This window comes from Protopterus annectens, chromosome 9.part0, assembly GCF_019279795.1.
Source record: "Protopterus annectens isolate FY-2018-M chromosome 9.part0, PAN1.0, whole genome shotgun sequence".
In the NCBI taxonomy this organism is placed as follows: domain Eukaryota; kingdom Metazoa; phylum Chordata; order Ceratodontiformes; family Protopteridae; genus Protopterus; species Protopterus annectens.
This window is the reverse complement of record NC_056743.1, coordinates 1,237,388,321-1,237,402,435: the sequence shown is the minus strand read 5'-3', so window position 1 is coordinate 1,237,402,435 and position 14,115 is coordinate 1,237,388,321. Positions and strand designations below refer to the sequence as shown.

The following is a 14,115-nucleotide window of genomic DNA, read 5'->3' as shown; positions in this document are numbered from 1 at the left end:
CTACTACCATCTAGGCAACTACGGGAGGTCATGTTGTTTCATGAAGCTGCATGTATATACAGCTATACACACAAACACACACTGTTTGTCATACATAAGCACACACTTTATGAACTCCTAAAGTATGTAGTTATATAGGAGACCACATGAGTTTGTCTGCTTTAGTTTTTTGAAGTGGGACTATCAGTTATGTCTGATCAGTTAACATTTCATTTAAACCTGTGTCATAGAGCGAGATTGCATTACAGCGGGAGTAAGGGAGTTTCTGCTTCTCTTCACTGTGCTGCATTCATGGAGCTAGTATAACTTTGAGATTCAGGGGTTTGCAATGTGGCTCGACCCTGCTGTTTTTTTTTTTTTTTTTAAATGGTTTTCAGCAAGAGTGAGATTACAGAATAGGTAGTTTCCATTTATCCACACTGTGGTATGATTTTGGAGTTAATTTAGATTGTGATGGTGGGGGGGCAGCATAACAATACTCTTGGTTTAATACAGTTTAATACATTTGGAATTGTGGTGGTGTGCAGTAGAGCAGGAGACCCCCCCCCCAAGAAATTTTTCTTGTTTGCCGGAATGTTTCCATGAAATATATATGCTAAAATATACATGAAACACACACACACACACCTATTTATTCTAAGAGTAGACCTTTGATAAAGGGAGTGATAGAAATGTTTATCTGGTACACTGTATAGATATTTTTGCTAATCTACCTTTTGGTGGTTCTTCACAAAATATGTGCACTCTGCACATCAGAAGTAACTTGTGTACTCCTTTGATGTGTCACTGCTACTAAAATTGTACTAAACTCCCCATGTCAACCCCCCCACATGACAACTATCTCACTTAATTATCTTTTACTCTATTTTTTGTTTATTCACCTCCTTTTCTTCCTCTTCTCTCTCTCATGCAATCTTACGTTATTCTTCCTGTGTTTAAAAACAATAGTTAATTCAATACCATCTCTCTTTTGTCAAGTACTGGAACATACCTCATATATTATATTATCTTGTAATAATATGCTTCATTTTTAAATTTCTATTCCAAAATGTAATGATGTGATTTGTTACTTGTAATACCCCATGTTGTGTTTTTACAGTAGATCACTTTGTTTATGTTGTTATATTTTATAAGTCTGCAAATTATCTGGAGCTTTTCTCCTCTAGTCTCCACTGAAAATGGGACTGTGGCTTGGTTGGACTAATCCAGTTAACAAATGTCAAATAAAATAAAAATAAAATAAACTTACTGGACTTAAGTCACTTTTTCACATATACTGTTCACACACAATTTAGACAGTGGCACCTGACAATACCCTAACCTTCCTAAAATAACTCCCATAAACCCAAATCCAGCCTTTAATGAAACGCGTAAAATAAACTGAAACACAGACCTACAGACCACATTTTCCTTTTACTACAGTGTTCAAAAAGAGAAAATGTGTACACTGTAAATGCAAAATCCTCAAGATCACTGCTCCACCAAAAACAACATAGCCTAGCTAAATCAACCCCCTAGAAACATAACGGGCAGGATTCACGAAGGCTTGCACGGAGTCTGAGTAGTGTAAGACTCCATGCAGCCTTCGCGATCCAGGAACAGCCCAAAGTCCGTGTAAGAGACCAGCTAAAACGTCTCTTACACGGAGTGGGCGTGGATAAGCTAATCACCTCACTTGCAGCTGAATAGCATGCAAATGAGGTTGATTAGCGATCCAGGAAGCCCAAAGCAGCCAGTGTAAGAGCCGTTTTAGCTGCAGAAATGTACTCAGTTGACAACTGAGTACGTTTCTGCAAAAAACACAATGGAGCCATGTTAGCTCCAAATAAAGGGTGCATATGTGTCAGGCAACATGCAATGGCCAAATATGTGGCCATTGGCAAGGTACCCCCATGCAAATATGAGAAATAAATATTTTTTTTCGGCGTTTAAACGCAGCGCAGCCCCGCACAAACGGGCTGCGCTATATAAAAACATAAAATTGAAGGTTGTAAACCCACAAATGTGGGTTTTATGCAATACATGGATTTACAATGCAGGGACCAGCAGACCAAAAACAACATGGCCACCGTTTAGTGGTTGCTAAAGGGGGAAGCTGAGTCTAAGAGATGTAACTAAGCATTAGTAGGCAATCTGATGCAAATGAGTGTTAGGATACTGAATTCCACTGTCACATAGCAAATGAGCACATTCTGAGTAGTGTAAGAGTTACATAAGGGGGAGGAACAGAGTAGGAGATAGGTGACATCACAGGGGGGAATGGCAGAAAGAAATGCAGTTCATTGGAGGTCAGAGTTACATGACAGATGTCAGACACATATCATGGAAAGAGGAGTGCCACAACATAAGCATGGGAAAGTCAAGAAATGGAAGGTGTACACTGTTGCCTACACCAAAGTTTCTTGCTGGGCGTGTGTGCGCGCCATGAAGCGCGAGTAAGACAGTGTGCGTGCGTGTAAGGCAGACTGAGCATGTGGGAGCGTGTTGGTAAATGTTTAACACTGTTTGCACGGGTGTGTGCACGTTTTAACCCGAATAAGCAGATTCTGAACCGTGTAAGCATGTGTGCGCGCGTGTAAGCCACTGAGTGTGTTTCTGCTAGTATGCACGCTGCTCCCCCTGAGGAAACAGAAAGGAAAAAGGAAGCAACAGAATTAGTAGGAAGCTAGCAGGGAATACTGCTGGAGCTAGCAGGTGAAAACAATTAGAAGCAGGCAATTAGACAGGCAGAATAGTAGCTCAGCCCAACACTTCAAACTCTGCAAACAGCAGTGCAAGATGTTTCTCTCAAGAGACACTGCAAGACAGGAGTAAGCTATTAGAAGTGAAAACTGAAAAAGCTGAACTCAGAGCAGAAATGTTAGGGGCTGCCATAGCTGTCATAATGAGACATAGGCGACTTGCTGAGGGAGGTGACAATGCAGATGGTGCCAGACAACCCACAGTGAGGAGACGGAGAAGAGTGTACAGGCCCAGGGTCACCTACCATGGGTTACATGAGCTGGAGATAGTAGAGCGCTATAGAGTGGACAGAGACCTCCTGCAGCAAATAGTCGAGCTGTGCAGGCCACGCCTCACACACACAACCAACAGAGGGGAACCCATCCCAGTGGAAACCAAGGTATGTGTTGGCCTAAAAATACTAGCAACAGGTACCTTCCAGAGACCAACTGGTGATATGATGGGGATATCACAGGCATCAGCCTCCAGGGTACTGCGCCAGTTCCTGGATGCCATGTCAGCGTATATTTCCCCAATGCCCATGAGGTATTGGCCAGCAATATGCGTCTCTTCCAGCAAATAGCAGAATACCCTGAGGTAGTGGGTGCAATAGACTGCACGCACATACGCATCAAAGCACCAGCTGGTGAGTGGGGTAGGGCTTACATTAACCACAAGGGCTTCTCCTCCATCAACTGCCAGGTCATGTGTGATGCCCAGGGCATAATAATGAATGTGTGTGCTGGCTGCCCTGGGAGCTACCATGATTCCCACATCTGGCATTTGACGCAGCTGTACCAGACATTTGCCAATGGGGACATCCCACATGGACACCTAGTGGGGGATGCAGGTTATGCACTGGAGCCGTGGCTGATGACACCCATCAGAAACGCACACACACACCTGAACAGGAATGCCATAATGAGGCACACGCACAAACACGTAATGTAATAGAGCGTGTGTTTGGGTTGCTCAAGTCACGGTTCTGGTGTCTGGACACATCTGCTGGAGCCTTGCAGTACACACCAACTACATGTACCCAAATTGTCATGGTATGTGCTATGCTACATAATATGATCATGCGAAAACAGCTGCAGCAGGACCAGCATAGGGCTGGGCCAAACAGCCCCTCACCATTGCCAAGGCCATCACAGGCAGAGCGTGACTCGGAGGAGGAACAACCTGAGCCTGCCCCAGTAGGCAGAAGGAGGCGTGCCCAGTATGCCCTGGCCTTGGCAAAGAGGCAACGCATAGCACATACACTGGCTCAGTAGGAACCCTGGGAATGATACCCCCTCTGACTCACTCAAATAATAACAGGGATGCCTAAAATGACATGACCTGCTCACAAACATGTACAGGGAGTGTAATATGTGCATCCGACAGAGGCAGCCCTGCAGCACCACCTGAGGCATGAATGCCATGTGTTAAGTAATGTAACAGCATGTACTATATGGACACCTGAGGACCGTGACTAACATTCTACCCTCGCCAAGCATCATGCCACAATATGACAATGAGATGATCAAGTGCAATAATTGGCTGAAGTATTGCAGTTAGTCAAAGGGGATCCAATGTGTGCCAGCCTGGGATGACATGCTGAGCATGACATGATGCTCCACCTGCTAGGACTGGCGTGCACCTATCAGTGCAGGCCATATGGATACTGGCAAAGGCTGTTGTTACCCACAGTGTGCCCTGAATAGGTAAGGCTCAAAACACAAACCTACCTCCATAGGTATCAGAAGGGATAAGAACCTAGATGTAATGCTACCCAATGCCAGAAGTCTAAACAGCAAGATGCATGCAGTCTAAACTCACCCAGTATGGAGAATGTTGATATCTGTGCTGTAACAGAAAACTGGGTCAAGGCTCACAACAGCACCCTAACACTACCAGGTTACACCTCATACTGTGCTGTACAGCCTCAAAACATGGAACAAGCTACAAAAGGAGGGTGACTAGCAATAATTGTCAAGGATAACCACACCCCCATGTTGGTACCAGAATAAGAAGCAGCATGGACTAGCCATGGTCAAGTAACAGTGGCTAAACCTGCCCCCCAGTTTATAGCCTGCTACAGACTACTGTCCCAACACCAGGAACTGCACCTGGCCTATGTTGGAATACATGAATATATCAAGTCCTCCAAAAGTACAGTTTTGTACCTACCATAAATGTAGATGTCCGAACAGGATAGCATCTGCAGTCCTTACAAATGGGTTGTCCTGTCGTCAGGCAGCCCTTCGGTCGGCCGGATTCCAAAGTCTGGGTCTGGCCTCGGCTGGTGTCGCACTTCACCCGCCATCTCTGCTGGTCTTCGGGTATAAAGGCATCAGCCGACGCCATTTTCCTCAGTGTTTCTTGCCCCAGATGCCAGTTGCCCTCTTGGAAAGCTAAATTTTGGGTAAATGCCAATGTTTCCAAAAAGTAGAAGGCAAATACAAAAATAAGCATGTATGTACATATATACAAACAAATACACCATAAGAGATCCCCCCCCAGCTAGCTATTAGGTGGGTAAATACCCTAGGAGTACCACAGAGGGGGAAGGAGGGTGGGTAATCCTGACTGCAGATGCTATCCTGTTCGGACATCTACATTTATGGTAGGTACAAAACTGTACTATGTCCTTCAAGGATGCATCTGCAGTCCTTACAAATGGGTAGAATACCATAGCCAAACTAGGGGAGGAGGAAGAAGAATTATGGTGTAGTTAGGATCCCTTGCAAAACAGCAGTGGCAAACCCTGCTCGGGATCTAGAGTATAGAGGTAAGTTATAATGCTTGGCAAATGTATGCACGGAGGTCCAAGTAGCAGCCTCAGTAATGTCCTTGGTAGCCACTCCTCGTAAGAAAGCTGTGGTAGTGGCTGTAGCCCTTGTAGAATGAGGCCTTATGTTCTGTGGAATTTGCTTTCCATGGTAGGAGTAACAGAATCTTATGCAATTTCCTATCCACTTGGAGATTGTCTGTTTGGAAATTGCTTTTCCTTCCCTTCCTGTTGCATAAGCTACTAGAAGCTGGTCAGTTTTTCTATTGCCTTTGGTTCTGTCCAGGTAGTAGCGCAACTGTCTGTGTACATCCAAGGTATGCAGCAGTCTTTCCCCCCTGTTCTGTGGATTGGGGAAGAAGGTAGGTAGGTGGATTGCCTGGTTTAGAGACACTCTGGATACCACCTTAGGCATAAATGTAGGATTAGTTCTCATGGACACTCTATCTTGATGGAAGATTAGGAAGGGTTGCACTGCCATTAAGGCCTGTAGTTCCGAAACCCTTCTTGCTGAAGTAATTGCCAGTAGGAAAGCAGTTTTCCAGGATAGGTGTTGAAGATCTGCTGTTGCTGCTGGTTCGAATGGAGGGAGTGTCAATTTTTCTAGCACAAAGTTCAAGTCCCATGCTGGTAATGGTGGTTTCCTAGGAGGTTTTACATTCTTGATTCCTCTGAGGAACTGCCTGAGTAGAGGATGTGAGAAGACAGGGGGATCGAAGCTGTATTCTGCAGAAATAGCTGATGCATGTATCTTGATGGAGGAATAGGACAGGCCTGTATGGAGAAGCTCTGCCAAATACTCCAGGATGTTGGCAATATCTATCTTTGACACATCTTTCCCTCTTTCAGTACTCCAAATGACAAATGCCCTTATGGTACTTCATTTGCTTTTTTATATTTTTTCCTTTTCATTCATGTCCCTTTCTTTTCCCCTCTTTTCCTTTTTTCTCCCCCCCTCTTTCCTTTCCCCCTTTTCCTCCTTCCCTCTTTTCTTTTCCCCTTCCCCTCTTCCCCCCTTCCCCCCTCTTCCTCTTCCTCAGCCCTCCCTCCTCTTTTCTTTTTCCTTTTTTTTCCATCCTACACACATGTCCCTTTTCACTCACTTCCCCTCCCTCTTCCCTCATTTTTTCCTTTTTCTTTTCTTATTCTTTATTTCACATATTTCTCTGCTTTTTTATCTTTTTCCCAGTCCTTTTCCATTTTTGTTCTTTCTTTCCCTTGTTCTTTGTCCTTTTTATATCGTTTTGTATGAATATGCACTGTTTTTTCAGGTTGATTTGGTTTATTCACTATATTATTTACATTTGACAGTTTTAAATGAGTCGACTAAGGACATTTATATGTCTATATTTTATATACTTGTTTGAATTGCTATATATCTACTTATATATGCCAGATCCTGTAATTTTAGGGTTCTGTATATAATTAGGTTGTAGTTTTACTACATGTGTTTTATGAATGTTTATATTCTATTATTAATTTGGATATTTAGAGATAGTAGGATTTGTATTTCAAAATACACTGCGCGTTTATCTACAATTAAGTGTACGTTTTTTCAAGCATTGTTTGACATAATGTTGATGGTTTAGAAATCTGGCCGTCTCTTTAAATGCTGATAAAATTTCCTTAATTGCCTGATTTAATTGTTTAATTAGGGTGGATATGTTATGTATATAAAGATTAGGATCTACCTTCTGTATTGTAACCTGAGGAAGCGCACTAGGTTAGTGCGTGAAAGCGCTTGTTCTCTCTCTCAATAAATTGATCAACTGTTCATAGTGTTTCGTGGTGGTTCCTTGCAAGTCTACAGATATCCTTGCCCAGCATGGGAAGAAGTTGCTGTAGGGTCAGCATTTTGAATTTTGGAACAATGATGAATGTGTTTAAAGCGGACAGGTCGAGAATAGGTCTCCAATTTTTCTCTTTTCTTGGTACTAGGAAGAGTCTGGAGTAAAATCCTTTGCCCTGTTCTGTAGGTGGTACCCTTTCCACAGCTCTCATCTTTGTTAATTGAGCTATTTGTTTTAGAGCTTCTGTCTTTTGATTTGGTGGTAGGTTTGGCATTCCTCTTTTTACTGGTAAGGTGTGGAAATGAAACCTGTAGCCTTGGTCTATAGTTTGCAAAATCCACTTGTCTCTTGTGATATAGTGCCAATTTTTGAAAATAAGGCTAACTTTCCGCCTAAGGGTGCTGCTATTTGTTCCCTGGTAGGCGGTGTCAGAGCCAAGTCACTGTGATTGTCCTGTTGCAGTGGTAGTGGTTGTGTCCGTGCCTCGTTGGTTATTGCCTTGCCACTGACGTCCTCTGTAGGCACCTCCTCTGGATTGATTTCTGCCTCTGGAACGTCTATTCCTGCCTCTCTGAGATTTAGAGGAGTCTGGAAAGGACCAATTTTTGGAAGGCCAGTTCCTGCTAAACCTTGGGGGCTAAACCTGTAAGAAATCTTTAACTGTTTGTACAGATTTTGCCTTCTCTTCCATTTTCTTCATTACTTGTTGGGCAGGAGGACCAAATAGACTGACCTTATCCATAGGAGCATCTAATAGCTTTGTTTTAACATGATCCGGCAAGACCTGTTCTTTCAACCATGCATGCCTTCTTATAACTGTGCCAGTCATGGCTGATCTAAATGAAGCCTCCAGTGCATCATAGCCACATTTTAAAGAATGGTTACTAACCTACTGAATGTTATTCACCATTTCTAAAACCTATTTCTTATCTAAGGAATCATCAGAGGACAGTTTCTTAGTTAACTGATCAAGCATAAACTCTTGGTATTGGATCATATGAAACTGACAGTTCAAAGCTCTAGCTGAGAGAGTAGCAGAGGTGTATACTTTTTTACCCCATCTCTCTAAGGACCTGGATTCCCTTTCAGAAGGGAGAGGGTTTTTTGCTGAGGTCGAAGCTACTGCCTTAGGCCCCTGGGAGATAGTCTCAGGATCTGCAAGAGGAGCCTTGAATAAGTGGTGATGAGTGTCTGATACCCTGTAAAACCTATCGGGCTTGGCAGGGGCTGGAGGTAAAGTATCAGGAGCAGTGCAAGCATCGTTAAATGCATCATCCACAACAGGAAGAACTGGAGGTATAGCTAAGGGCCTATGTTGCGGTAAGTGTAGAAAGGTCCTAAGTCTTTTTCTTGAATCTGAGAAATCTTGTCCCTGCCATTGGAATTGCTCTCTCATGGCATGTAAGGTTTCCCCAAATGAAAATTCCTCTGGTGGAGAGGCAGAAGGTATAGATTCTTCAGCATCGGAATCTTCATAAGTAGAAAAAGGAGCCTCTGGATGTTCTGTATTGTCTGAATCATCAGAAGAGTCATCTGAGGACACTGGCTCAGGGGGCTCTGCTGTAGGTCTCTCTTCTGGAGGTTGAGAGGCCCTGTCTGGGTGAGATTGGGATCCCCTTATTAAAGAGATGAGATCCTCTGCCAGAGTAAGCATTTGGGAACTGGAACTGGGCCTGTGAGAGGGGGGCTTAACAGGCACAGATTTAGCAGTTTTGGCTGCTTTAGCCCTGGCAAAGGCCTTTATAGACATGGCTGCAGGAGGCCTAGCAGCACCACGTGCTGGGGTAGAGACATCCAAAGGGATGGTGTCCGATAATTCTAGAGAAACCACATTAGTAGGCAAAATTTCAGAGGCCGATTCAACTAGGGTAGCAGGGGCCTCGGTAGTAGTCATGGATTCGGCTGAAGATTGACCCGTTTGCTCGGTTTCGGCCGAAACCGAGACACTCGCGGTTTGCTTAACCGTGGCTTCGGCCGAAACCGCAGACCGCGAGTGTCTGTCTTTTTCTTTGCGTTTCTTAACAATTTGAGAAGTCGGAGGATCCGACGGCATAATGTACGCAAAATCTGAGCGAAAACTGTTCAGCAACTCCACCGACGCCTAAGCGTTCGTCAGTTGAAGGAAGCACAGGCTAAACAGGCTGCTACGTCGTGGTCTGGGCCTAAACAAGGTAAGCAGTAAAAGTGGAAATCTTTATGAGGTATTTGTTTCCCACAAGTTAAACAGTTATTCACTTTTTCTGACATCGGCTGAGGCAAGAAAGAGTCCCCAACGGGTACTTAGCTTTAGAAGTCTTCGAAGTAGTATTCGGTAGTAGTAATCTCTGGATCTGACCGACCGGCACTTTTTGAACAGCTTCTGCTTCGGGCGCCACGCGGCAAGAAAGACTGGGGAAAATGGCGTCGGCTGATGCCTTTATACCCGAAGACCAGCAGAGATGACGTCGGGTGAAGTGCGACACCAGCCGAGGCCAGACCCAGACTTTGGAATCCGGCCGACCGAAGGGCTGCCTGACGACAGGACAACCCATTTGTAAGGACTGCAGATGCATCCTTGAAGGACATCCACATTATATTGGGTGACTGAAAATACCCAGACATAGACTGGGAGCATTATACTAGCTCCAACACTGTAGGACAAAAGTTCATAGAATCCATAAATTATAATGCCCAGGAACAACGTACCACTCCCACAAGAGGGGTAAGCATACTGGATGTGATAATCAGCAACATGGGTACTGGATGGCAAGATGAGAAGTGTATTGCTCACTGGTAAGACCAGACCATAGAGTAATCACACTGGATATACACATCCTGACCACAGTCCCTGGCCAGAAAACCACAGTGAAAAACATGTGTAAAGCAAAATTTGCACTCCTCCAAACTGATATGGAATCCATTAAAGGTCCTGTGCAGGTGCAAAATATGGGCCACACCTCAGAACCTGTTATACAGGCATTCCATGAACACTGCCAGGAATGCTTGGATTATGCAATCCTAAATTAAAACAAGACACAATGCCATACACACAAGCATCTGGCATGGTGGACACCAGCCATAACCAAACCATGCAAGAGAATGAGGAAGCTACTACATGATAGAGCAAACATAAAAAAAGAAGTAATCACTGATCAGTAGTATGGCAATAAAATGTCCACACATACAATCCACTAAGGCCAGCTACAACAAGTTGAATCTGTGAATCTTGAGGCAATGTTACACCTGCCCCAAGTACACAGACAACCCCCAACTCCCCCCCAAGAAATACAAATATATGTGAGAGATGCAACCATCTATCCAAACTGGAGGCTGAGCTCACTCAACTCAGTACTCCCAAAACTAGTCAGGAGGAGAAGGTAACCACACACACCACAAACCCAGTCCCACATAGACCTATCACAACTGCAAACCAAAGACATAAACACAGAAAAACATTCCCGGAGGCCCGAATTACAAACACACCACCCCAACAGAGGCCTCCAAAGCAGACACCCAATCAAACAACCTCCAAACATAGCACATGCAGCACATAGTACACAAAGCTGGTGTGCCAAACAGTCACAGACCAGAAGGAGAAACAACATGCCTGATACAGTTGTAATAGGTGACTCCATAGTGAGACACGCTGCTGTCCCGCACACCAGACTGAACAAGGGAAAGGGTACAGTAAGCTGCCTGTAGGCTGCTACAATACGCCACATAACACAAGTATGCAGGTCACCCCAAAGCAAGTAGAAATATGATGCAGTCATAGTCCATGCTGGTGTGAATGACCTGAGATGTACCTCCCCAGACTACATGAAAAGAGACATAGATGAGCTCTCTGATTATGTAGTCCAGGCTGGTATGACACTGACCATTTGCAGTATCCTATCCTCACCAAGAATGATGCCACAGTACAAACATGGAATGATCAGTTATAACAAGTGGCACAATTACTGGTGTCATTCCAAGGGGATCCAATGTCTGTCTGCTTGGGATGTCATGCTTGACAAGCCACGCAGCTGTTCCAGGGATGGCTTGCACCTGTTACCCCTGGGTGTCTGGATATTGGATAAGGCTTTTGCCACCTCCATAGAGCCTTTCGTAGGCAAGGCTGAAAAGACTAACCCACCGCCCTACAAAACATAAGTGGAAAGAGACATAAGGGTAATGCTGACCAATGCCAGATGTGTAAACCTCAATATGCATGCTCCCGAGGCCATCCCCAGTATGGAGAACATTGATGTCTGTGCAGTGACAGAAACCTGCTGCAAGCCTCCTGACAGCACACCAGCACTACCAGGTTATACCACATATCATGCGTTATGGCCCCAAAACCTGGAACAAAACATAAAAGGAGGGTGAGTATCCATATTCAGCACAGACACCCATATGTCCAGGTAACTGACAATGCACAAGGCATTGGAGACCACCCATGTGCAACTAACCGTAGGCAAGACTGCTGTACAGTCTGAAGCATGCTACAGACCACACTCTCACACACAGGAACCCCACCCAGCCGTCCTGAAGACACTGGACAGTATGAATGTCCCACCAAATACCAAACAAGGTACTCACAAATTACCACATAGGTGGTAAACCATTATGTATGGAAGGAGTAATCAGGGACCTAGGGACACAAGTGGACAGTAACCTGTTATGTGACACTCACATTGCCAATGTGGCTAGGAAGACTGTCTATATTGGACACCGTATCATGAAAGGATTCACATCTACGTCAACAGAGGTCATTGTGCCCCTATACTGTTCTCTTATCAGACCCATAATCTAGTACAATGCCTCATTTGGGATGTACCTTACCTGACACCTGCAGCAGTTAGAAAGACCTCAAAGGTACCTCACCAAGAGGATAAAGGGTCTCAAATATATGTCATATGCTGCCTGGCTGTAGTCACCCCAGCTGAATGCAGTCACATACTGCCTACACAGAGGCATTGTATGTCTGTTGTACAAGGCCATGTCCAGCACAGGAGTAATGGACATGCACCACCCCAGAAAACTCAAAGCCATCGGAGCTGTGAGAGTGAGAGATGTCAACCTCAACACATAATGAAATAGGATGTGCTGGAGGGACAGATACATAACCCAGAGGCTCCCCACACCCTGGAACAGAATCCCACTCCATGTTAGGCAGAGCCCCTCACTGACACACTTCAACAGGAATCTTGCCAAGTGGATGGATGATCGTAGATTTACACTGGGGGTCTTCACTGTGTCACGTCCAGACAGAGGCACAGCAAAGCAAATCATAAATGGCCATAATATTCACATAGCAAGGGGTGGCGAAAGCCACACACACTCTGGCTAGGCTTACAAATGCCCTAGGGTGGATAGCCTAGTATGAACCTATGAATCTATGAAGATACAAATTGTACAGGACACTAAGGATAATCCCAAGGCTTCCACAATAGGAACCATGTTGGGAATTCACAGATATGCTCTGAATCACACAAATATTACAAACAACATATCAAACACACACACATATTACCAACATACATCCTGACAGGTGCAGTGCAACCCCCCCCCCCCCAGAATGCAAAATATCTATCCCAGCAGACTGCTGGCCCCCTGACATTGCAGATGCTGAGGTAACAGCCAGCATCTACAAAGCAAAATACACAGCAGCAATGGTATGAGATGGTGTCCTGGGCTGAGTCCAACATGGACTCCAAGAAGAATGGAATGCCAAATCACACTACTGCTCAATGTCGGCCTTACCACAGGATATGTACCCAAAGAGTAGTGTACAACAACAGTGGTCGTTCTCAACAAAGGTGTTGCCTGAATGGATACTGAAAACTACCACCCCAAAATCCTGAGAAGTTCGGTCTGCACAGCTATGGAAAGGATCAGCATGTACCGCAGACATAAAGATATTGGGGACCTACTAACACCGGACCCTACCCAGTGTGGCTTTCTTAAGTTCAGATCCTGCCCCTAAACCTGTTTGACTCATTTGAAACAGTCATTAAGGTCATTGATGAGGGCAGTGTGGTCCACACAGCGTAGCTGGACCTTGCAAAGGCTTCTGTACAATACCCTACATGTTCATTATAGATATGCTCACCAGCTTAAATATAAACGCCTATGTCAGTAGAGGGGTTGCAAACCAGACCAAGGACAGAACTGACATGGTCAGACATGCTGCAGCCATGTCAGACTACAAACCAGATATAACTGGCATCCCACAAGGCTTGGTCCTGGGACCTCCCTCGTTTGGTATATATGTCCCATAAGTACAGGCCAACATGGAAGGACTGTGTCTGAACATGTTTGCAGAGGACTATAAACTTCCCACCATATCTGACCCTCCAGCTGACACAAGCATCCCACAAAAGGGCCACACAGAAACAGACAACTGGTGCCATAGTCATGTCAGCAAGCTAATTGCAGAAAAGTGTATAGTCAACCCCCGTGGATATACAGTAAGTGCCCACCAATTACCACATAGGTGTTAACCCATTACGTACTTAACATGTAATGAGAGACCTGGGGACACAAGGTGATAGATATCCTGCATTGGACAAACATGTGGCTGTAGTGTATACAGAAACATACCATATACCCACCTAATCATGAAGGTTGTCAGATCTAGATAAGGGGAGGTCATTGTGGCTCTGCAGTCATCCTTCATCAGCGTTACAATTGACTACAATAGCCCCTGTGGGATGTACCTCAGCAGTCACCTCCATCAACTGTAAAGTCCCCAACAGTACCTCACCAGGAGTATCAAAGAGCTTGCACAGATGCCATGTGTTGCCTGATTAAACAAACTGCAGCTACACACACTGCCATACTGCCCACCCAGAGGCAAGCTGTGCCTGA

At 44.8% G+C, this 14,115-nt stretch overlaps 1 protein-coding gene across 1 annotated transcript in view; it reads left to right on the top strand.

Annotated features, from left to right (window-relative positions):
- Nucleotides 1–14,115, top strand: part of LOC122811966 (V-type proton ATPase 116 kDa subunit a3-like) — a gene marked incomplete in the record, with an annotated part of 518,494 nt that overhangs the window by 350,739 nt on the left and 153,640 nt on the right.